The sequence below is a fragment of the Pogona vitticeps genome, chromosome 2 (genome assembly GCF_051106095.1).
Source record: "Pogona vitticeps strain Pit_001003342236 chromosome 2, PviZW2.1, whole genome shotgun sequence".
Classification (NCBI taxonomy): Eukaryota; Metazoa; Chordata; class Lepidosauria; order Squamata; family Agamidae; genus Pogona; species Pogona vitticeps.
The window spans coordinates 216,312,898-216,317,615 of record NC_135784.1 but is presented as its reverse complement, the minus strand read 5'-3'; positions in this window follow the sequence as shown (position 1 = coordinate 216,317,615).

Sequence of the window (4,718 nt, the reverse complement as noted above, 5' to 3'; positions counted from 1 at the left end):
ATAAAGAATGTAATGGAGATCTGGAATAAATGGAGACAGATACTAAGTCCTGGAATATCTTCTTTAACTCTAGTAGTAGAATAGGAAAATTTCCCAAGATATGGGTTTAAGAAGTGTTTTAAAAAGAAAACAGATATACAAATGGGAATAATGGGAAGGAAAAAAAATTAAAACTAAAGAACAAATAAGAACCAGTTTCACAGAGGAAAACTAAACTGATAAAACTTAATGCGATTGGAGTGGTAGCTAATAGACAGTGAGAAATTTAAATTAGATGATAGAAAACTGACTAAATTGGAGAAATTATAAAGAATTTGGAAAAGGAAATAGATGGGGTGAAAGAGAAAGGAAGAAGAGAGGTAATTTACAGAATTTTGATAGATTGTGGGAACAGCTGGAAGTTCTAAAAACAGTATGGGAGATGGATATAGGGAAGACAGATGAAGAGCATTGGAAAAAAATCTGGAATAGAAGGGTTTTTAAAAATATATCCATTAGAGTAGAATAAAATGGACATAAGGTATTGTGAATATGGTATTTAACACCAGTAAAATTAAATATTATAGATTCGAAATATTCTAAGAAATGTTGGTGTTATAATAAAGAAGTTGGCACATATTTTCATTTGTGGTGGTATTGTGAAGTTATACAAAAAGTATGGGTCAAAGTATTTGACTTAACATTGAAATGGTTCCAAAAACAGCATTGTTCTTGACGATAGAAAATTATGAGGTGAATAATGCAGAAAAATAAAAATAAAAAACAACAAAAATGAACCTGATAACAGCAGCTTGATTGCTTATAGTGAAAAATTGGAAGCAGAATTTTCAGCTGCAAGAGTGGTATAGTGAAGTATGGAATATAGCAGCTAATGATAAACTGACTTCAGAAATCAAGTTTAAAAAGAAGAGATAAAGATTAACAGACTGAATGAAATATGGGAATAATTTATAAAAGCTGTATTGTGCAAAGGTAAAGGGGGGAAGGGTGATGAATATATGTATTTTTGGAAGGATTTTGGTGGGGGGGGGTTAAGGAGAAGGAGGATTACAAGTAGACACAAAAGTATGTACATATAATGATCCCTAAGGTGAGGGGACATTTTAAAAAGCAGAGACATCACCTTGCCAACAAAAGTCTGCATAGTCAAAGCTATGTAGTGATGTATGGAAGTGAGAGCTGGACAGAGGACAGGATAGTTAGACAATGTCATCAAAGCTACAGACATGAATTTGACCCAACTCTGGGAGGCAGTGGAAGACAGGAGGGGCTGGCGTGCTCTAGGCCATGGGGTCCATGGATATATATATATATATATAGGTTGCAAATCTGACCATGGCCATGCTGGTTTCATCAGGATGTTCTGTTTATAGAACCAGAATGTATAGATATGTGGTGTTTCTGCAGCCACCAAGAATTCCATGATGGTGGGGGTACCTTTTTAGATGACAGTCCATGAAGCTGAACCTCCCTCTTCAATTCATTGGATTCCAAGGTTTACTGAAGCAAATGTCTCCTCTCTAGATCTGAGGCAAGTGCTTACAATTCAGTCATGGCAACTTTAGGAGAGAGTGGAAAACTGTAAATGATCCAGGCTAAGTGAAGACATGTTTGGGTGTTTCTCCATGAGCCACCATATGGCGCATGATTCCTGAGCATAATGAAGAAAGCTCAGAGCAGTGACATACACATGGATCTCAGATAGCCCTTGTTTAAAGGTGCAGAACACTGTTATATCTCTTAATACAGTTCAGAGAGTTGAAAGAAGCCTATTCCCAGCAACTGTGCATACAGGTCTATCAGAGTGACCCTATATTCAGCCACAGACCAGCTGGAACAATGTACATGTGAGAACCAGGTAGTATAATGGTGAGAGGGTTGAAGCAGTCTTGGGAGATCTATGTTCTAGTGCTTGAGGGGACCACAGGGTAGGACAAGCCTTGAACTACAAGCCCAGGGAGCCTGGGAGAGAACAAGTCTCCCAGATCCCTAGCCAGTGGGGATGCACCACTGCAGGTAGAGGAAAGGCCATCACGTGATGCAGGACAAATGGGGGAGGGCATGATGGCAGGAGTTGCAGGACTCAGGGATGTCACTGTCAACCAAGCTGGGTGAAAGGGAGACACGGGAAGAGGCAATCAAGCACTGGGACAGCATCTTCTGCACCTCTGCAGAGGTGCACATAAAGATAGAGTGGAGTGACTTCCTCCGACCAGCCCAATCAGCTGGGGAAGGGATTGGGAACTTGAGGCTCTGCCAATGCAACCCCCAGCCACTCCACTCTTGGTATCCTCACTGCACCTACCCCCAACCCAGATTTGGCACTGGAGATGCAAGCAACAACAGGTGCACAATAGATGTGGCAAAAGAGGCTCTGAGAGGAGCATCACCGGGGAACTCTCTCTAAAAGAACTGCAACCCAGATCAGGACCCATACTTCCCTCCTGCTTCTCCAGATTTGGACTTTCAGGGACCCCACTTCGATCACAGTCAGAAAAACTTTGCCCAGGAGGTTAGTGCTGGAAACTCAACCTCCTGGAATGCAGGGGAAGGGGCAGTTCAGGCTGACTCTTAACAAAAGCTTCTGTGAGCGACAAAATCAGGCTCGAACCCATGGATTTCTTGCCTAGGGACACATACATCCCCACACACAAGAATGAGGAAACAGTGAACTATTTGCAGTATCAGTGAAAGGACAATTAGTGCTCTGAAAGAGAAGAGAAAAAGGCTGAGAATAATTAACTTATCAAATTAATCAAGACTGCAAATAATGCTTTAACGCAAATGGTTTGTTGCTATTGTCATTGTTTCAACTTATATACCACCCCATAGTAATAAAGCACTCTCTGAGCAGTTAACAACATACAGTAATTAAGCAAACAATGCTTTGCCCTTCCAGAGAACTGGGTACTCATTTTACTGGCTTCAGAAGGATGGAAAGCTGAGTCAGCCTTGAGCCAGGTACCTGAATCCATCAGAATTGAATTCAGGTCATGAGCAGAGGCTTGACTGCAATACTGCAGTTTAACCCCTGTGCCACAGTGCCACAATATGACTGTACAAAATGAAGGGTGGCTGCCTCTTTGTCGCACATTTGATGGGTTTATTCTCTTCACCACCCATGTCACCTTGAGCAAGCTGCATTGTGCCCGAGCACCACCTGCACAAAGGACTGGTATATTTCTTAATAGAGAATCACAGGAATTAGTCCCACATTTGAGTCTTAAAATCAAATATATAGAGACTTTTTTTCAGGTGGTACTTTGGCCTGTCATTTTGGAAACCTCTTCATCTCTTTCCCACAACTGGAAAAGTCATTTTTGCATTATGAATATATTGCCAGCTTCCCCTACGGCACCATCCTTTTGTTTTTACAATATTTTATATTACGATCCAATTAGCTCTACCTCACACAGCACCATTTTGTAGGCGCGAATTTTCCCTTCATTACATTTTCATTTCATTTCCAATACTCTCTTATGCAATAGAGAGGTGGTTTATAGCATGATCAAAGGCCTTAATGCACCACCTGTTCTGGGCTGTAATACTTGCCCTGTTTAATGGAATAAAGGTCATGGTGGGAATTCCTTTATAACATCCAAGGGACAGAATTCATAAAGAGAGTATCGTGCATTGCAGATCGCATGAGGTACCCCCATCATATATATCCTTTTCTCCTCTCCCATTTGTGCTTTTAGCTTCTGTTTAGATCTCTGTGAGACAATGGTAATGAGAAATTTTAACATAGGATGGTAGCAAAAGGAGCTGCTGTCTCAGGAAGTCCCCCTCTTTCACTGAAAAAAATATTACACAATGCTGCAGTGGGATGGGAACAACCTTGAAAAGTTCTGTACTTTGGAGACTACTTTAAAACATTTCGAATTCAAATTCAAATTTATTGGAACATTGAAGTACTTCAGGTATGCATCTTTTTTTCTTTGAGAGTGCTTTGACTATTTAAAACATATTAATGCTTCTTTCATGGGAAAGAACATGGTAAATGGTGGTTTTGTTCTTCATCAAGAAACAACAACTTGTCACATCCACAAATTCTTGGATTTTGTGCTGGCAGTGGATACGGGTGGACCCAGAGACATACAATAATTAAATATGGAACGATTCAGCACTTCCTCTCTGTCACAGGTGGAGGGCAGAAGGTGGAGCAAAGTCTATTAGCAAGTTTGATAACCAAATCATGAGGAACTTCTTCCAATAGTTTTACAATGTCAAGTGGCCTCTCCTCCCCCACATTACATTGCCAAAACAAAGACATGTTGGAGTTAGTAACAAGGAGTGGATGTTTGTATAGGACGGTGACCTATTTTCTTCCTGCTATTCTAAAGAAAATCCTAGCTTCCTGATTATTTAATTCTAAGTGTGTGTCTTTTGCACTAAGCTGAGGTCAGTGGATTTCAAAGTTCCAGCCTGAAGTCTGTCCATCCCTCCTGTCTGGCTGTTCCCATCATACCCTCTATCCTGGCTTCTTCCTTTGGACCCTCCATATTTTACTTGTCTAGGCCTCATAACAAAGCCTAGTTCCTCCTCCTCCACTTTCTCCCTGGAATCACCAGAAGATCTGAATTATATCCTCCTAAGCATTCCAATAATGATTACCACATACTATCATGCACTGTGATGAGCACCATATTGAGAAAGCTCCCTGGGTTCTCTGAATACTTTCTGAGCTTCTAGCAGTAAGGCCACCTCCCTGCTAGCTG